This window comes from Schistocerca nitens, chromosome 1, assembly GCF_023898315.1.
Source record: "Schistocerca nitens isolate TAMUIC-IGC-003100 chromosome 1, iqSchNite1.1, whole genome shotgun sequence".
Taxonomy (NCBI): domain Eukaryota; kingdom Metazoa; phylum Arthropoda; class Insecta; order Orthoptera; family Acrididae; genus Schistocerca; species Schistocerca nitens.
Genome location: NC_064614.1, coordinates 1,247,682,004 through 1,247,704,173, shown reverse-complemented (window position 1 = coordinate 1,247,704,173; position 22,170 = coordinate 1,247,682,004).

Here is a 22,170-nt window from a genome sequence, read left to right as displayed (position 1 = left end):
GTTTGGAAGGTAGGAGACGGGGTACTGGCAGAAGTAAAGCTGTGCGGACGGGGCGTGAGTCTTGCTTGGGTGGCTCAGTTGGTAGAGCACTTGCCCGCGAAAGGCAAAGGTCCCGAGTTCGAGTCTCGGTCCGGCACACAGTTTTGATCTGCCAGGAAATTTCATATCAGCGCACACTCCGCTGCAGAGTGAAAATCTCATTATGTAGCTACCTGTCAAAAAGGCTCAGTACTAGCTTTAGGTCTCTGTGTAAATACGACGGTTGCTCATTAACTTTTAGTATCAGCTCTGAAAAATAAAGTTACATAGTTAATTTTTTATGTATTTTCGGGTGCATGCATGCGGTCAGAGCACACGGTGAAGTCTGCGCTCCATGCTAAATGGACCTGAACGAAATGAGCCGCGTCATTGATGAAGTGCAGTATCGTGAGATAATTGATTTCTAATGTCGCCGAGAACGAGTTGCTGCATCAGTGGGCTAATGCTACGGCTTCTTATTTTGGCTCTTGTAGCGGCGTGCTAGGTTTCTGTGGTGCGGATATCTCAGAGTACACACACAGCCTATTCCTGTCAGCAAACAAAAACTTTAAGAAAAAACTGAAGTATTTTAAGACGCACCTGATTACTTTCACACTGCAGGAGTATTTGAAACGTCATGTGGCTCTGATGAAGCGTATTCAGGCGAAACAAAAGGACGATAAAACGCGAACGGCTGAGGCGCATAAAACAAAAGTGTGAAATGTGCTGCAATGAATCATCAGCAGGACTGCGGATAGGCTTCCAGGTTTGAGGCTTCCCGCCAGCAAACACCGACCAGGAAGTCACCTCTGCGTGGCGAGAGTAGCACTTTTCTCTGTTTCGTTACCTATCTTGTAGCGATGGCCCATTAATAATCGCTGGAAAACTGACCGAATAGCCATATTTCTTCAGAATACTTGTCAAATAACAGGGGCACCGGAAGATCCGGAAAAAGGTACCAAGAGAGTGGTCGAAACGACGAGGCCTAACAAACTACAAGATTTTATCTCCAATGACAACGGGCACGAAACCCCGCAGACTTACACAAAACAAAATGATTGTTAGTTGCGTGGCATTATACTTCATATGTGATAATTTAGGTCTGCGGCAGGTGCTTAGATGTATTCGGAGGCTTTCCTTTCGCATCTCACGTGTCTTGTGAGGCCATTTGCAAACGGTGACGATACTACATCTCGTGAAAGCTCTATGGCCTTGTCGCAGGGTCCGCTTATTTATGTTACACTTTTAATATCGACGCACTCTCAAGAGCACTTGTGGCACAATGTGGTTAATTATTTTAGAGTTTTAATGTCAATGATCTGTCGAACAGTTCTTCAGCAGACTGATGGTCACAAAGCTGGTAGTCATTTAGTGTGGCTGTAGTTTCGTAGCTAAGACATACGGCACAACGTTATAGGCACTATGTGAATGCCGCCACAAGATATCCAACTGCAATTGCTTGAAGTTGAGAGTAGATCTGGGAAAATGACTTGTTCACACGACCTCACCAACCGCAGGTTTTTTTTCCAGGACCTGTAGGTGGCAGATTAGCAGCTTATGAGCTTGTCTAGTCGTATAAGTGTAAGCAGCACTCGCGAGAGAGAGTTTGATTTGAAAGACTCCTGTCGACATACAGTCCGGAATACAAGCTTCAGAGTCAAACATTTTATCAAGACGACTGCAGAGGGTTTCTGCCCCCGCACCAGCAAGCACGATGACGCGGAGCTAATGTGTGTTGCCTGGATGCAGGGCCGTGCTATTACGCAGCAGCAGTAATCGCGTCATCTCCTGCACCAGCAAGCACGAGTGGTGTGACAACATGTTGAACAGAAATTAACTATTCACCTAATGTTGTATCACACTTATTAGTTACGGCTCTGGTCACAGAAAGAATTTCCAGTGACATCGTTCTATAATACGGTATGTGACGAAAGATGAGTGTCCCCATTAGCGGAGGAGACGGCGTCAGCCCGTCGTTATCCCTCAAATCTGTGACGCGAACCACGCAGTCTGCAGCGCAGGTATGCGGCTGGCCGGCGCCTCCTCTCTGATCCCACCAGACGATAAGGGAGACGTGAGTCCGCCAGAGGTGAGGACGGGCTCAACGGCCAGAGTAATGAGGGGGATTGCGATCCGGTTCCTGTGACAAACAAGAAAGTTCCTTCAAGGTCGGCTACTGTCTGACTGATGACGTTCTGTTCCATCGACGGAGGATAATGATACCCGGTGCTAACACAAGGCAAAAAGCAAAACAAGCTGAATGTTTGCGTTGAAAAACTGGTGCTATGCGTGTGTGGAATCTGTTTTGCTATTATTTCTTGCAAATGAAGTACGGCTGTTTATAGGAGTTGCGACAGACCACCCACATGATAGTAAACTGGTGGTTTTCTCAAGAATCTGGCAGACGCGTCTCTTCGGAAAAGCCACTATACAGATAAACTTTTGAGATGAGACGCTTGTCCAAGGGAGGATAGCAAGCGAAAATTAGTAGTTGGCCAGTGAATTTAAACTTCGGAAATTGTATAGATATCACATCATCGATCATTTCTCTGCCGAAACCATTAAAACATGAAGAGAGAGAATTCAAGTTAACGAATTAAGCAGTAGGCAGCGAACCTCTTTTGGAGTAGTGCGGTGTAACTGACACGTAATGAAGATACTAGAGAAATAGTTAAACATTATCTGTTGTTACATTAGACAGACGTGTCTCACGCTATCGTAAGGAATGAAATAAAATATATCAAATATAACTGGAGACAAAACAGCTGATGTAAATGTGTCAAAACAGCACACGCACTCCGCTGCTCGACTCACTGCGGCTCACTTAGTTACCGTCGCTCGCGATCGCCAACGCCGCTAGCCCAACGCCATGGCTGGACGGAAAGGGAAGCAGATTGCAGCCGCACTGGAAATTCTCATCCATGCGATGGGGAACAACAACGGCAGCCAAAGCGCAAGCGTACTTAGCTAAAGACCAAGATTCAGCAGTGCTACAAGTGCCAGCAGCTGGGGCATACTGCACGTGACTGCAAGGACGCCGTCGCGTGCTTGCAGTGCGCGGCGGCACACGACACCCGCAGTTGCACGAATCCTCGCGGGGTGGCCAGCAGCTGCGCGAACTGCGGCGGGCCACACGCCGCCAACTCGCGTAGCTGCAGCCACCTCAGGGAGTCACGCCGCCAGCCCGTCCCACCACGCGCTGCGGCGGTGTCCAGCACCACGACCGCCGCCCTGCCCCCCCCCCCCCCCCCCCCGCTCCGGCGAGGGGTGCGAGCCGCGCCGTCACGAAGCCGCCACTGACGGCGCCATGGCCGGCCTCCGAGCCACCTTTGCGGCAGAACGGGCCGCGCTCAAAGAAGAACTTGTCGCAGTTCATCGTCAGCTCCAGCAGCTGCGTGAGGAGCTGCGAGTTCTGAACAAGAAGACGGTTCCCGCCCTAGCGCCCGCCACCCCTGCGGTGCGCCCGGTGGGGGTGGACGCCGTCACGCAGACGGACCTACCGTCGCAGAAGGGCGTGGCCACTCAAACGGACGTCGCCCCGGAACCTGTAGCAATACAGGAGACCGGGGAGGCGCCCAGGGACGTGGCACCGTCCTCCCCTTCCCCAACTCCAGGCGGGAAGGCAACACAGAAGGGGAAGAAAGAGAAGGATGGCAAACTTCGCACGGACACCATACCCTTCCCGGACGGCACGAACATACCAAACGTGCTGAAGAATATTAGCCACCATGCTACGGGATGGGCGCTACAACGCCCAAACGAACCCGTGCCTCTTCGCCGAGGTGGAAGGGGAACGGAAGCCGTCGCTCCCACACAAGCCGTTCGAGCTACGTGGTGGACCTCGGGCAATTCTGCTCGAGTTCGTCACCAAGAAACATCTCACCACCATCAACGCGAACCCGGTCTTCACGCCGCGCGGCTGGGAATACATCCTAGAGGACGCAGTCGTGCGGCTGAGGAACGAGGTTCGCGACGGCGCGAGGAAGCTGTCTGCAGACCTGCAGACAGCGCTGCAGAACGTCTCTCGCGAGACAAAGAAGACCTAAAACGTCAAAGTCCACTAGTATGCCTGCATGCTAGTAGCCAGGACAGACACCGGACAACGAGAGGACACACCATACAGTGAGGCCACATCACCATCGCATCATCAGGAACAGGAGGAAAGACTGTAATAAGTCAAAACTCCTACACCTCGAGCAAAGGCCAAGTCCCGTCTGTAGAGCGTCAGCGTGTCAAAACAGTAGAGACGTGTTTCGTCCTTTGACAACAACTTTTGCTTTCCTCTCACGGTACAGTCACAGATTTCCCTTCAAAGTTTTCCTCCGCCCATTCTCTCATTGAAGATATTCCTGAGGACAACTTTTAACGCTCTTACCTTTTCCTCCAGTTGCTAAATATTACCGCGTTTATTTAAGGAGTTACTGTAAGTAATCGACAGATGTTCCCCATGTGTCTTCAGGTTGCTTGGCGGTCCTACAATTTGATCTTTCGTGACTGAAAGGTATCACAGACACTAGCTGCAAGCAGTCACTGATGGAATCAGTGGGGAAAGTTGAAAATTTGTGACCGACCGGGATTCGATTGCAAGTTTCCTCATTACTTGGTAGCTTTCGAGCCTGGTGTAGGTCTGTATTGAAGTGATCATTTTTCGTGATGATCAGCTCAGAAAAAGCGATAACAAAGCACTGAAGCAATCCATTGCGTTTCGCAGGGCTGCCTTTACCTCACTTAAACACGCTGGTGTCACCAAAGTGTTGGTTTTCTCTATTGCTTCATTGCTGATCCTACAAGTAGCTCTCACATTCACATAAGCAAAAGCATTACCTGTTACATTTCATTTGTCAGCGATAAAGTTCCTTGTGACGTCTCTGTGTAAAGGAAGGAGAAAGACCAAACCTCACTATGTATCACTTTCCGTCTTGTCCCTGTGAAAGTCAGGTGCATCTAATTCAACGGTGAATGTTAACACCTGGAAATAGTTCTGAAGCACCTGCAGCACTTCAAAGTAACAGACAAGAACATAACTGCGACGTGTCTCCACTTGCACTAGTACAGGACAAAACCCCGAAATGAACAAAATCGTTTATTAAGTTTCTAATAACATCAGTAACCTCAATATTAATTTACCCTCCTCAACATTCGATACGTTCCTTGAAGATTTTAACGAACTATACAAACAAGAGTAATAGCCTAAGACTAGAAAACAAAAGTGTTGCCAACCTTCTAATCTGGTACGTTTCCGAGTAATGCCTTCTAGTATAGAGCTGTAGCTTTATCCTCTGGTATTAACAGTACTGAGCTAAAGGGAAAATGATGTAACAACAACTGGAATTACGAAGTGTTTTTACAAACATCATTTAGGGTTTTACAGACGGGCACATCCTCTGGAGAGTATGATGTTGCCGTCTTAAGTTACAACCGAGAAACTGAAAAAGGAACTGTAGTCGCTGCATTATTACACGTGGCTTGCGACGACAATGACTCACCTCGTTAAATCTTCGGAGGCCGTCATTCGTGGGATATGCCCGTACAACATAAACAGTGACTCATTTTTACAGACCAGAATTAACAGTAAGAAGTAACTATCTTGACCATCGCACTGCTGCAAGATGGCACTGAAGTCCATTATAATACATCACTTACATAAGGGACTTGAGAATGTTAGTATCCCCCAACGTTTACACTCCAATTTGAGGTCGACGTTTCTTTTTATGATGGGGGACGAATAGCTTTAGTAACTGAAGAACAACTGTCTTGAGCTTGTGTCGATATTAGATGTCTCTCTCTTGAAATTGTCCTGCCTGTACTCACAACCAAATAAATCTACAACAGTTGTGTATGACAAATTCAAGCAAGCACTCATGTCGCACCGCCACAGATGCTATACAGTACGGATGTCTAAATTTCTACCAGAGTGTTCCAAAACAGACAGAGTGACTAGTCTGGAATGTAAACGGCAAAGTAACTTAGTAATCGCTGTCTTTATAGGTAGATATCAATCTAAGGACGTGCTACTTAAGAATGTTTGCTTTTCTGTATAGCCTACACCAGTTTACCACAAACAGCTTCATGTTTAGAAGAAAAAATACCATGGTGTACGAGTATTCAAGCAAATTCTTCTCATATCGAAAATACAACACTAAAACGTATAGCACTGGATCCTATCCGTCCTCCAGCAAAATTAGTGTTTGGATCCTTTGTGTTCGTCCGATGCATTACATTACTGTAGATCAGTACGTGACTCACAATAGGAGTAACTCAGATCCATAAACGGACAAAAATGTTGCTGCCTGGAATCGGTGAGAAGGTTAATGTTGTAGGAAATGGTGAGGGTTCGGTGACGGGAGCGATTTCATTTTCTTTCCTTTCCTTTTTTTTCACTTTTCGCACAGCATATCTGATACTGTTTCTGCTAATTGAGTGCCAGCCATCATGTAACAAAAATTTTACGTTCTTGTCTCCAAAAACCAGTAAAAGTTGTGTTTAAAGTTGCCTTACGTAAATGGAATAATTATCTCACAGTGAGATGTAGCGGAACAAAGTAAGATGATGACCAGTCAGTGCGAAGCGTACTTCACGGTACAGGTACTGTGGCGAAGTGGGGGAGGGGCGGAGAGAGGGAGTGAGGTGGGCAACTTAGTGCCCTTTATCTACGTTAGGGGTCTGTGACGTCCATGAATATTACACGAAGATGAAAAAGTCGGGTTTACGTTGTGATCTTGAAAGAACGAAAATGTTTCAGCCTTAATGTCTATTCCAACTCTCGGTGAATTAGCCATATATTAACCTAACTGGAATGTTTGTTAGAGTTTAAGACAGTGTGACAGGTCGGGACTCGTATGAGGAACCCCACGTCTCGCCAGCAGCTCTCTTCCAGCTCTGCTGTCCGATCATATCTCACTTATCGACTTCAACTTGCCACTGATTCTCTCTCCACCATCCTTAACTTTACAATTTTAGCCTGTTACCAATTTTAACTGAAGAATAGCACTTCGAAAATGATATTATAATTATAATACAAATGCAAACTTTACTTAGTAATAAACGAGTACATTTCATCAGACGTTCATTTCTGAACAAAAAGTACCCTTATTAGCCAGAACATTGACGCCACGGACATAATATCGATATAAATCCGACCAGGCGTTAGCGGCGTCACCTGGCGAGGAATGACTGTTAGTGAGACACACGTACGATGCATCTGGTGTCAGTGAGCTTTCTGTTAGTATGTAGAGTGAGGAAGGTACGCAATCAATCTGAGTTTGACCGAGGACAGATGATGACAGCCCGCAGGCTCGGCACCATCATTTCGGAAACTGTACGGCTTGTTGGCAGTTGCATTATCTGATGATTCCCGATACCACCTGCATCAAGCCGATGTGAAGGCGAAAATCCTTCGTCTTCCAGGGGAACATCTGCTTGACACATGTACTGTGGGACGGTGACAAGCTGGAATTCGGGTCCATTATGCTTTGGAGAACATTCACTTGGCCATTCGTATTTCCAGGGAGCTCGTGCAAGGCACCATGACGGCCAAGGAGTATCGTATATTGATTGCAAACCACGTTCACCCCTTCATGACGATCATGTTTCCGAGCAGCAGTGGAGTTTTTTAAACAATTTAATGCGGCATGTTACGAGGCCAGGAGTGAGATGGAGTGGTTCGAGGAACACAATGGTGAGTTCCAATTGATGTGCTGGCTCCCCAAATCGCCAGATCTGAGGACGATCGATCACATCTGGGATGTGATTAAACGTGGCGTCATAGCTCGTCGCCCCCTTCTTGAGATTTACGGGAATTATGGGACTTGTGTGAGCGGTGACCTACCAAGGCCTCACTGCTTTGATGCCGCATCGCGTCGCCTCTGCTGTCCGTGCCAAAGATGGATCTACCGGCTATTAGGTAGGTGTCATGATGTTCTAACTAATCAGGGTATGACTCTACGAGAAGGAAACTAAAAATAGAGCATCAGGTGTCTAAAACAATGCCGTCAATCGAAAGATTTCTTTTTAGGCTGTCTTGTTCAATTCATTCGTTTAGCATAGTGTGACACATTTGGTTAGTTCACGTAATTTATTTAGTGGCACTAACTCAGTGCATGGTAGTATACAGCTTACCATGTAGTGGATAAGGAGGAGAGGTGTGGCTGGGTTTGTATCGCTGTGGAAGGCAAGAGAGACTACTCTCCTGGACTGTGGGCGACCAGGACACTGGAAACTCACTGGCCCCTCCTGGTAAACACAGGGCGAGCCTGCACCACGTCTCAAACGACCGCCATGTCGGTTCCCCATCTTTCTTTCCCTTGCCTGAGTGTGTGTTTTCTTTCCTTTTTTACATATACGCCGTTTTATGTGAATGTGATAGTGAGGAAAATGGCAAAACAATCTCCTCACGTCGACCGACATATATCCGACAGTCACTGGACGTCGGAGATGTCAAAGTTCTGAACTGAGGGCCGCGTTTTCTGACTCTCCGAGAATTGCTTAACTGCCGCGGAACTGCTAATAATTTGCTGTATCTGACAGGTAGGAAGACTCTGTGACATTTGTGCGGAGTGACGCTTTTACGGAGATGGAACGTGCTGACATTTCTACGATCCCAGGATACTTCAGATGGTGGACCTCAGTGCAGGGTGTTCCAGAAGGCCGGCCGGTGTGGCCGTTCGGTTATAGGCGCTTCCGTCTGGAACCGCATGACCGCTGCGATCGCAGGTTTGAATCCTGCCTCGGGGACGGATGTGTGTGATGTCCTTAGGTTAGTTAGGTTTAAGTAGTTCTAAGTTCTAGAGGACTCGTGACCACAGATGTTAAGTCTCATAGTGCTCATCGCCGTTTGTTCCAGAAGTAGGACACACCAGGCTGTCCGCCGCTACCTGCGATGTACCGCTGGGGAGGTCACTTCCCGCACTGAGAACACACTCTGTTCACTATTTCACAGACAGAAGACTGGTGCGTGGCTTCCCCGCACAGGATTTTAATAGCTTTCACAACGAAACTCCGACTCGAAATCTGGCAGAAAACCCAAATACATTCTTTGGTATGTTAAGTGCACTAGCGGTAAGGCGCAATCAGTACCGTAACTGACGACGATGTTACAGAGTTACTAAACACGGTTTTCCAAAATTCGTTCACCAAAGAAGACGAAGTAAAGATTCCTGAATTGGGATCAAGAAAAACTGCCAGCATATGTAACTCAGACGTTGATATCCTCGGCGTAGCGAAAGAGAAGGCCTTCAGTGCAGATTGTATACCGGTTCCTTTCAGAGTAAGCTCACAGAATAATTCCATACTAGGCAGTCGTAGAGAACCGATCGATAGTTCAAAAATCCAAACCCAAAGACAAATGTGGCGCAGGTCACACGAATACTCTGGAAAGGAAATAGGAGTAATCGGCTGAATGACAGACCCATATCAATTACATCAATTTGCAGTAGGATTTCGGAAAATATACTGTGTTCGAACAGAACAAATTACCTCGAAGAAAGCTATTTATTGACAAATATCGTTGTCGTGAAACACAATTAGCTCTTTATTCTCACGATGTAATGAGTGCTACCGACAGCGGATGTCAAATTGATTCCATGTTTTTTAGGTTTCCATAAGTCTTGACACCATTCTTCACAAGCGATTTCTAAAGTGTTTGTCTATAGAGTTGAACGACTGGATTCCTCATTTTCTGTCAGAAACGTCGCAATTCTTAGTAACACGAAAATTCATCAAGTTAAACAGGACTAATATTTGGCGTTCCCCAAGAAAGTATTATAGACCCTCCGCTGTCACTGATTTATATAAATGATTTAGGAAACAATCTGAGCAGCCCTCTTACATTGTGTGCAGATAATGCTGATCCTCATTTACCATCTTGTGCAGTCATCAGATCATCAAAACTAGTTGCGAAATTATTTACACAACTTACCTGGATGGTTCGAAAACTGAGTCTACATGACTACTAAAAGGAATCTGCTGAACGTCGGTTACACGCTAAATAAAAGAAGCCTAAGGACTGTCAATTCAACTAGGTACTTAGGGATTACGATTACGTGTAACTTAAATTGAACTATCACATAGATAATGCTGTAGGGAGCACGAACGTGATTTCTTTCGCAGAACATTTAGATGATGCAATATCATAACAAAATACGAGAAATCGTACCTCGCACAGAAGGTTTTGTGTGTCCGTTTTCACGCATGGTGTTCGAGAGTAAAACGCTAGAGAAATAGTTTAAGGGTGGTTTGATGAAACTGCTGCCAGGCACTTATTTGTTAATTAGAGAGTCATCATGTAGATGTAGATACAGAGTTCAGCACTGCAGATAATCTCTGACTGGCAAGTACTGTTCTGAATTCTGTGTGTTGTAGACGTGGTGTTCAGCGAAGGGAAGTCTTTATTGATTTACGTCGGGCATTAGTATTTATTGGAATTTATCACGGAAGAAAATGTAAGTTACTGGCGTTGTGTAAACGATATGAAGAATAAATTCCTAAAAAAAGACTGTTCTCTAAAAATGACACAGTTTTAGCTTGAGGTTGTGGTCTTTGTATTCAAAATGAAGCTACAAATGATGTTCGAAAACCATTTGTAAGGTCATGAAAAAGGAGAAGAAACTAAAATTTTATCAATTTACATTAAAAAAGGTCTTCAGTCTACGCTATAACTTAGCAACCTCACTACCATCACATACACGTGCGGAACAGTAACTGGATGGCATTAGGAGAAAATTCACGGGACCTACTCAAGATCCGGCCAATTCTGCAAATATATTCTTTCAAAAAAATATTTTACTGTTTAATGATGGCCGCAAATTTTTATATGTAGATGGAAATAGGGTACGGAACAGAGAATATTGGTGGAACGTTCAAAAGTTCGATCAAATAGTTTTGACAGTTGCTTATACTTCACGTCGATCTTACAAATTCTTGAGAGGAAACAACCCAATTCAGCTGTCTACATTTCGCTAGCGAACAAAAAGCGAGTAACATACGAGTTTTTATTTAACTATTAAAACCAACGTGCTTGGAGAGAACCTTGCCTCTGTCATGATTCGAAATTGCTACTGTCCAATCACCTACAAGTTTCTTTCCTGAAACAGATGCTATGGCTTGCAGCTTTCATTTTAATCGATGTTTGTGGAAAGAATTTTAGTGTTGCGGTCTTGTTCCTGTCTATGAGAAAAAGGGAGAAGACAAATTATCGAGCATTAAACAATTCCCTCCGCTCTCAAACATGAAAAACAATTGCAAAATGACTTGAGAACCATATGTGTATGGTGTGAAAAGTGGAAATTTTACCTGAATGAGGGAAAGTATGAGGTCATCTACATGAGTACGAAAATGAACATAATAATAATAATAAAAATAATCATCCGTTAAATTTCGGTTACACGATAAATCACACAAATTTAAAGACTACCAATTCAACTAAATAATTCGAAATTGCAGTTACGAAAAGCTTAAACAGGAACGATCGCACAGAGAATGTTCTGGGGAAGGCAAACCAAAGACTATTTTACTGGGGGAATACTTCCAGGATGCGACCGGTCTACTGAAGAGGCTGCCTACACTACGGTTGTCCGTCCCCTGCTACAGTACTGCTCTGCGGTGTGGGATGCTCACATGAGTGGACTGACGGAGGACACTGAAAAATTTCAAAGAAGGGCAGCTCGTTTTTAATATAGCGAAATAGGGGAATACTGTCACAAATACGGTAAGCGGCCGGGGGGTGGGAGCAATCATTAAGGCAAAGGCGTTTATAGTAGCGGCGAGACGTTGTTACGAAATTTCTTTCATCAAATTTCACCTTTTAATGGCTAATATTTTACTGTCGTCCATCTACATACGGAGAACCGATCATCGCAATAAAATAAGAAAAATCAGAGCTAGTACAGAAAGATTTATGAGTTAATTTTTCCCTTGCGCTTTTAGGGAATGGGACGGTAGAGGAAGTGTGAAGGTGGTTCGACGAACCGTCTGGAAGGCACTTAAGTCCAAATAATAAGAGTCGTGACGCAGATGTGGCTGTAGGTGAGCAGATACACAGATAGGCTCTTTTCCGCCTTTGGTGTTTGAGGTTTGGTTCAAAATGGTTCAAATGGCTCTGAGCACTATGGGACTCAACTGTTGTGGTCATAAGTCCCCTAGAACTTAGAACTACTTAAACCTAACTAACCTAAGGACATCACACACATCCATGCCCGAGGCAGGATTCGAACCTGCGACCGTAGCGGTCGTGCGGTTCCAGACAGTGGCGCCTTTAACCGCTTGGCCACTCCGGCTGGCTTTGAGGTTTGGTGTTTTGTGCTTAACTTTCCGTCTTCTGTCGTTTAGGGCAAAGTTACTGTTATCAGGGAGAACAATTATTTCCGTTTCAGTAGGAGACGAAAGACTGGACCTAAGACTGCTTCCAAGATCAGAAAATCTCACGTCATCGTCACGGACTTGACTAGCGAACTTAAAAGTGTGTGTTTTATATCAATCTGTATCTTCCTTCTCGTTATCCTTGTCACTCCTTGTCTAAAGTACTTGCAAATAAATTATATGGCCTTTGATAAAACTGAAAAGTAAACAATAACACTGTCTCTCTCACACACACACACACGAAAAAACATTTCTTCTTTTGTCATTTGTTATTCGACTTCGAACATCCTCTAAAGTCTTGGAATGCCTGGGACGGTATCTTGCCAACGTCAGTGCCGATAACAGGCAAAGATCACCAGATCCTCTATTCCATGGATATCTGCATATACATAGGTAATATTTAACGGTACCCTTAGCGTTTATTCCCTCTCGCACATGGTCAAGTTATAGAAAGCTCTAAAATAACGTAACGAAAAATTCACAGATCTTGAAAAGATTTTTCGGCCTTCAAACGGGCGCTGTATATGGTTTCATTTATCATTTAATATAGCTTCAATAAGCTAGCGTTTTAATAACAATCTGCATTTTCCAAGTAAGTAAGTTTGCGAGATAAGTAATAAATCTGTTGTGGCGTAACAAGCTAGCTACGCCACATGAGAAGTAGCCGGAAGGGCACGCGTCAACTCTCGCCGTCTTGCGTTAAGTCTGAAACAGGATACGTGATGAAAGCTATAAAGAAAAGAACGGAGCTTCTCGTATACTTAACTTTAATTTCTTGTTGTACATTGCTCTTGATAATACAAGTGAGACTCTCTCCAGATATGGTTAATTGCGCCTTGCTAGGTCGTAGCCATGGACTTAGCTGAAGGCTATTCTAACTGTCTCTCGGCAATTGAGCGAAAGGCTTCGTACGTGTAGTCGCTAGCAATGTCGTCCGTACAACTGGGGCGAGTGCTCGTACGTCTCTCTAGACCTGCCGTGTGGTGGCGCTCGGTCTGCGATCACACAGTGGAGACACGCGGGTCCGACATGTACTAATGGACCGCGGCCGTTTTAAAGCTACCACCTAGCAAGTGTGGTGTCTAGCGGTGACACCACAAAATTATTGTATGACACCTCCACTGAGCTTATCCGATGTTGCAAAAACATCGCTGGTTTTTCACTCGGGGTCAGAGAATTTCATAACATGATCCGTTTCCTCTCCGCCCATACGTGTTCCTTTGAGCTCAGGGGTGGTACAGAATGAGGCCAATAGAGAAGAGAAATCTCATTCTGTTCTGCAGGCCACTCCTGCATCACCGTTGATGTGTTTCTTGTAGACTGGTCCTGCGATCCACGTCTGAGAGCTTTGAATCTTTCTCCCTGAGAAGTGGCGCGGCGATTATAGCGGCTGCTTATGGACCTGGACGTAATTTTTTCTGCTTTACTTTCCACTTAGATGATGAAAACATTTGATGAAACTGAATATCGACACTATTTCGTGCAATAATTTTTAAAAAAGTTGGAAACTTGTGGTAAGTTCCTATGGGACCAAACTGCTAAGGCCATCAGTACCTAGGCTTACACACTGCTTAATCTAACTTACGCTAAGAACAACACACACACACACACACACACACACACACACACACACACACACACACACACACACTCACTCACTCACTCACTCACTCACTCACTCATGCCCGAGGAAAGACTCGAATCTCCGACGGGGGGAGCCGCGCGACATGTTGCGAGGCCCTTAAGACCGCACGGCTAACCCGCGCGGCAATAATTAGAAGATACTGTGATTATACAGGTAAGAATGAAATAATATGCGATTATAGATATTCAAAACACATAACTTTCTTTTTATTATTCAGGCATTCTCTCACATTTCACTAATTACGGGAATGTTGCTTTTTATGAATATGGTCGAATGTAATTCAGGTTTATTTTCCAGCGATTATTACAGAAAATGTGTTTTATTAAATGTGCATCGTGCAGAAGACTGTGTGTTATGTATGCCTTATAAATTTTGAATGACGTTTAACACTCGACGGATTCTTGGGAAGAGAATACCTGAACGACAGTATGAAACGATATGCATTAGATTGTCTACTTGCTTTTACTGGGGCCTTGTGACGCGAACCCTGTTACAACGGTAATCTTTGAATTCTCCCCAATATCGTATTTTAAAGCGCAGAGAAATCTTCGGATCGTCCAGTGTAGCCTCCCCTTGCAGTACTCGTATAATCGTAAGAAAATGTGAGTGTTCGTGCTACTGCTGTTTTATGGGCTGAATAATATCAGCCATGTTGCTAGTCTGTGGTGAAATTAATTCATTACTACTAAACTGCTATTATTACTTTTTTCGCAGAATTGAGAACCATCCCATACAGGACACCCAACAGCAAACGTTGCCGCCAGTTTAGTCATACTCGTTGGTTGGTAAATAGCGCCACCAGCCACACGTACTTTTCAAATGCTTAATTTCAATATCATTACCAGTTTCGGGCTACCACGCCACTCTTCGGATGGCTAAAATTTCCCATTGCACTGCTGCGACTCGTTGCCATCTTCAGGTGGCTAACATTTTCAATTACAATGATGGGCATGGTAGTCCGTAACTGGTAGTAGTACTGAAATTAAGCATTTTTAACTATTAGTGACTGGCTTCGTTCTTCATCAAAATCATTAACAGCCGCGAAGTTCACAATATCCAATATGGATAAAATGACGTTAACTATAGTTGCCACGTCAAGTGAGCCTCGTTGATACGTAGTTCAAAACCCTGTGGAGCACTTACTACGCATTAAGAAAAGCTACAGAAGGAAACCGACTGTTTCAACTCGATACACAATCTAAACCTCCCATGTCGCGCCTCTCTCTCTCACCAGTAAAAACTACCGTTTTCAGGGACTATGTGGTGTATCTGTCGATAATAACAGCACATTTTATTTGCAGGAAGGCTTTTCTGTCTTCTCGAAACACGTCTATAAAACAGGCAGGGCCACATTTACGCTGTACTTAAAGTAATGAATTCTCTCCAGCGTGTCCCCATTGTAGTCCGGCTTTATTCGTGTTAGTGGTGTACCGTACTTCCGCAGCTGTGAAGTGTAAGGGACGTGAGACTTGAAATAATACTAACAACCGGTTCACGTATCCCACATTCTGGGATGAATCGCAAACTCCAGAATGAAACTGCTTACCATATCATTCGAGTTATTAAGAATTACTGTGTAGAACTTAAATGGTTTCAGTGGGTAAGAGTAATCTTACACTTTCTGGCAGATTAGAACTGTTTGCCGGACCGTGCAAATGCCTTTCCCGGGAAAGTGCTCAATCGACCTGTCTTTTCTTTCTAATTGTGTTTCTGTCTTTTCGTCAGTTTTCATCAGCAGTTGTGTGGGGATGTAGCAAAATACTTCCATCGGCGAGAACGCCACCCAAGCGCGACTCACGGCCCGCCCTCGTGGTTATGCTTCCGCCAGTACTTCGCCTCCTGCCTTCCAATCTTCACAGATATTCTGCTGCATACTGCGGCGGATTAACACTCCAGGAACAAACGAAGAGCGAAAATCCATTCCGGACGTAATAATACGATTTATTTGAAGTCGCTATTTTAAAATCATATCAGTTACTTTATATTTTTCAAGAGAATTTTCTCATTTGCTTGGGCTTCATCACATCATATTTTCTTTCGTTTGCGTGATCAGAAGTTAGCTTCAAAGGTGAACATGAACTATTATATGTGTAAGACCCAAGAGAAGGAAATAATATAGTCGAGAACATCATTTACAATGATGAGACCGACTCGCAAAAACTATCTTTGGTGTGTAACGATACTATTGTGTAAGACAAAAAATTTTTCACTGCAGGAGAATTCTGACATCCAATTAGTTATGATTTAAATTTACTCTCCGTATTTAATAATTGTAAAATACTGTGACCTGGTCGTCAGGCGTCTTTTGAAGAAATGGAATCATTTTTCATTTACTTGAAGTTCACACAAACGAGAACTGCATTACACCATTAATGACTCAACTGAAGTAATCTGTCAGCAAAATACGAAACTTATCTCGGAATGAAATTTTTCTCCACAACAACTAGCACGTCTTCCTCCCTAGCTATGCGGGAACAGCGTGGTGCTACTGCCGGTACTTTTACAGTAATTATCTTCTTTTGGTAATTTAGTGTTAGCAAATGTGAGTAGTTTGCAGGATTTAGTGGTGGTTGGAATTTTGCATCGCCGATAATAAAATTCTTGCTAATAACCAGACACTGGCATAATACGAGCAGGAATACAATACGAGGTATTAGACTTGTTTCACTAAATTCCTACTCTAAAGTCAGTATGTCTTTTATAAGCATCATGCCGTTCAACAGAAAAAAAAAAAAACGACCGGAGTGAAATGTATACTTGGAATGGTTCTAATACAGTCTTTAGTGTAAAAAAATAAATAACTGAATAATTTAATGATTCTGTTGAAGTGTGAGTGTCAAGAAATTACACGACGTAGCTGTGTATTGCCTTTAATGCTATTTAGGGTTACTACGTCCCACAAAGCAACTGTCGCTTGTGGAATTTGACTAAAAGTGAATGAGTTTTCTAGGCGTCGACGAAACGATTTGATTATTTGAATCAAAATTCTGCTTTCTGTCTTGTAATGTTCCAACGCCGTACATTATATCTCATAATGGAGGACTAGTTCCCAAATACTTCCATTTTCAAGTCTGTCTTGAGCGTTATGAAGGATTAGTGTACAGTTCATGAGTACATTCACGAAATTTGCAATGTTTTTACGAGTGCAACCTCACGTCGAATAAAACAATTGCAACGAGATATTATATGCTATTTGCGCCATCGACTTATAATTCCGTATCTGATAAAAAGAATGTTGCCCAAGTCTTTGTGAGAGAGACATCACGAAGGTAGACGGGACATGTGATAAGTAACTTCAGAGCATTCATTGGTGTGCGAGATTGTTGCAGGAATGCGGGGACCGTTATCGCTTCGTATCTGAGGTGTGTAAGTTGAAGGGAGGGGTAGGAACTACAGAGGTGTGGGTGGGGGAGGGGGTGGGGGTGGCGGCCACGTGGTCCTGCCGACAGAGTGCTCCAGGCTGTCAGCAACTCCACTGCCGCCGCTGCAGATAAGACTACAGGAGAGCGGACAGTGCCAGATGCAGCAGGTCTGGTCTTGCATCCCCTCTGTGGTTGTGCCATCTAACATCGTTCCCGATTCTCTAGGGATCTCCAAGTCTTTGTAGAAAAGTACACCGTTTCTGACAGTCTATTATTATTTGCGGACGTTTGCCCCGATTTATTATAATTTAAGTAGAGGGAGATCGGTTTTTAGCATTGGAGTTTATATTTTAAGTGAATCTTAATTCTTGCTGACGATCAGCGTTTCTCCTATTATCCATTTTTGTGGAATATACCGTGAGGAACGAAATTTTATACCAGCAGAAGACCTTGAGAATGTTAGGCAGCATAACGGTCATACTTATTCTGCTACCTGCTTATATTTTTTATTTGGTTCGATATCTCCAGAACGGCATTCCGTTGAGAATGAGAAGGTTCTGATGACCAGAATCTGCAGCTTGCTATGTAGTAATACGTGTGTAGGAGTCCTGGTTTGCGATAGGTAAATTTTTTGCCTTCTGGATAAAGAACCTGTTTAAATCTGAAAACAGAAAATTCTTTTACGTTTTCTCCTTAAGTTTCTGATCGAATATAACTGTATTTTGTAATGCAATGCCCAATGGGACAGAAGCTTAAGTTAACTCGTTATAGTATAACAGCATAGACGAACTAACTGTAGATTGTGCGCTTAGTTTCGAAGTAGTTCCATCTTTATTATTTTTATCAGGATTCAGTTTAGTGTCGCTTGCTGGAAAAATAGGGCTATTTTATATAAAAAGTAACAATATCTCGCCATCGAAACTATTTATCTTTGGTGCAAGATATCTAACTTCAACATACAGCACATAAAGAAAGGGAGTAACGTTCGAATTTTCTTACAAATACAACTGAAAGTCAAGTGAGACATTGACATCGATAAATAATTATTTGATGAACGAAGAATTATATCCAACTCTCTAATCGACACGTATTATCAAAGACAATATTTGTTAATGGAACACTTGAGGAGTGACCTAATTGGATTCGCTAGTAGTGATGCCGGTCACAGAAAAGCGGGAAGCGCTGTCGCCACGTCACTGAGATGTAGAGGGTGGTAGTTGTGGTGGGGGAGGGTGGTAGTGACGTCACACACAGGCCGACGGCGGCAATCAGTCTATTGGAGGAGCTCGCGCCAGCATCATCTCTAGCTGAAGGTTTCCAGCATCGCTGCTGCACACACCGGGGAACCAGCGACGCGACATGAGACAGGTGAGTAGTTCAGGCCACGCAATGCAAGGCGCTTAGGTGTTTGTGTCACTCCAGAGAGATGATTTGTTTTGTAGCTTCCACGGCTGCCTACGAAAATACTTTATTAACATTTTCTGTTATCCTCTCTTTCTGTCTGGAATTATCGTTAGTTTTTCGTGGCAGCAGTGAACCACAATTACTGCTTCTAGGGTTAACCAGTGCTTCTGTTATCCGTTCTCGTGAAATGAAACCCGAATACAATCTACTGCCTCGGCCAAATTTTTTGTAAGTATGGCACCTTGTATTTCTTGGGATGTGTACGTAATGTTATTTTCTACTGCCGTGTATTTTTACTTTATCTTATGGAATCTAACCGCGTTGAGATCCTTGAAAACGAATTCCAGTATAGCAAAAACGTTCCACTGGCAACACTGTTACGGAATCTTCAGATTCAGCAATGCAAAAAATTACAATGATTCATTATGATACTAGTCGTCTTGAAACGGTTGAACCAAGCGGTCCAAAATTATTGGAGGAATTATCTTGTATAGTTGCTTCCTTTGAGAAGTTTTATTTTCCATTCATTTTAACTATAGTCTCTGTATCAGCCGGCCGAAGTGGCCGCGCGGTTCTGGCGCTGCAGTCTGGAACCGCGAGACCGCTACAGTCGCAGGTTCGAATCCTGCCTCGGGCATGGATGTGTGTGATTTCCTTAGGTTAGTTAGGTTTAACTAGTTCTAAGTTCTAGGGGACTAATGACCTCAGCAGTTGAGTCCCATAGTGCTCAGAGCCATTCTCTGTATCAATCAGTGTAGAGCTACCATGTAAATAGAAGCACAAACTGACAATTAAGTGGCACCTAAAGACTGTATACGAAATGATCATTTCGTTAAGTGTCGTCTTGCGACATCAGTTTTGTACAAAACTTCATAGTCTTCAACTAGCTATCAAACATTAGTGATATTTAATTGGTAACATTCTGAGAGATACGTTTAAAAAATGCCTTTCTGATCGATTCAAGCTCTTCATATTTCGTAGTCTGGTGTGTCGTAGCACTTACTGCTGGTCGGCTGTGTAGTATTAGAGACCAAATAGTTATAGTTTTCGTTCGTTACTTTAACCCGTTTCAAATCTGTCGTACGTCCGTTGCTCAGAAACACCAAATACTTGTCACCTAATTTGCAGCTCATGACACGCTGGTATCAATCACACAGATAAGCTATTTAGTTCCCCCAATTTATAGCAACCGTATCTCAGTGGAAAAAAAACCTCTTTGCATTTAAGAATGTTCACACCAGTGTTCAGCAATTGTTTAAGTTTTGTGTAATATAGTGTGTCCTTGTTTTTGGTGAATTAATTACAGAAGGAGTAGTTGAGAATGCTTCTAGACGCCAAGTTGTTGGCAAACCGTTTATTAACATTATTCAGCACTATTCTTACAGATCGTTGCCAACAGAATTCTTGTAATCGTTAGAGAACAATTTTAAGAATGTATTATGTCTTTGCACAAAGCATTGACGGATCAAAAAATTGTTTTCGTTGTTATTGCGTGTTCATTTTCAACGGTTAATACTATCTGTACTGATCTGACACTAAGCGTAATAGGTGAAGCATAGAAGTTTGTGATGTTACCTGCATTGTTACACGCTGTAATTGCTTAATACTTCAGTTGCTACAGTCCATCGCAGTATTGGCCCTGTCTTGATTTAGTAGGCTAGTCTGTGGTTTGTATATATAAATTCAGAAATACTTCCACTGCACAATACTATGACTCCGCTTTATGCAGAACAACGACCACACTCTTTGCTGAAGGATTTTAAAAGCTGTCGTGGTTTATAGTTAATATACTATCGGTGTAGAGAAAGTAAAAAAACAAAAATAAGCGTATAGTTAATACAGTCAGAGCAATATTACATTTTACTTGGTTCTGTATTTCCAGTTTAACTTGTTAAGAGTGTCAGAACTTAACCGCTGATGACAAGAATGAGATTTATATAGCTGTCATATGAATATTCCAGTTATGAACAGGACATTTTCTGCACTTATCAAAAAATATGAGATGGACTATTCATCACGCTGTACCACAGTTTTAAACAATAGATGGATATCCAACAGTCTATTAGTAGTTACTTTATCGCTGGAATGGCTTGCAGAATTACCGTACTTTGTGTTTCCCTCAAAAGAAGGCAACTTGACAAACACTAAGAAAGTTGTACGGCTCTGGATCCAAGAGAGCCCGTAGTATCAAGTCTCTACATGCTAAGCTTTTACATACAGTAAATCCCACTCACGGTTCACTGACTGAGCAGACGAGAGATGCTCTCAGCTTAAGTCTCGAGCTGCTCCAGGTTAAGCTATCTGGACGAATTCATCACGAGACCGACGCAGAACCGCAGCTCATCTTTTCCGTACGGTTATACGAGGTGCATTCAAGTTCTAAGGCCTCCGCTTTTTTTTCTCCGGACTGGAAACGAGATAGAAACATGCGCATTGTTTTAAAATGAGGCCGCGTTCATTGTCAATACGTCCCAGAGGTGGCAGCACCGTACGGCAGATGGAATTTTACCTTACTTGAACAGCGTGCAATCATTCGTTTTCTGAATTTGCGTGGTGTGAAACCAATTGAAATTCATCGACAGTTGAAGGAGACATGTGGTGATGGAGTTATGGATGTGTCGAAAGTGCGTTCGTGGGTGCGACAGTTTAATGAAGGCAGAACATCGTGTGACAACAAACCGAAACAACCTCGGGCTCGCACAAGCCGGTCTGATGACATGATCGAGAAAGTGGAGAGAATTGTCTTGGGGGATCGCCGAATGACTGTTGAACAGATTGCCTCCAGAGTTGCCATTTCTGTGGGATCTGTGCACACAATCCTGCATGACGACCTGAAAATGCGAAAAGTGTCATCCAGGTGGGTGCCACGGATGCTGACGGACGACCACATGGCTGCCCGTGTGGCATGTTGCCGAGCAATGTTGACGTGCAACGACAGCATAAATGGGACTTTCTTTTCGTCGGTTGTGACAATAAGACGTGGATCCCATTTTTCAATCCAGAAACAAAGCGCCAGTCAGCTCAATGGAAGCACACCGATTCACCGCCACCAAAAAATGTCGGGTAACCGCCAGCGCAGAAAAAAAACGATGGTGTCAATATTCTGGGACAGCGTGGGCGTAATCCTTACCCATTGCGTTCCAAATGGCACTACGGTAACTGGTGCATCCTACGAAAATGTTTTGAAGAACAAATTCCTTCCTGCACTGCAACAAAAACGTCCGGCAAGGGCCGCGCGTGTGCTGTTTCACCAAGGCAACGCACCCGCACATCGAGCTAACGTTACGCGACAGTTTCTTCGCGATAACAACTTTGAAGTGATTCCTCACGCTCCCTACTCACCTGACCTGGCTTCTAGTGACTTTTGGCTTTTTCCAACAATGAAAG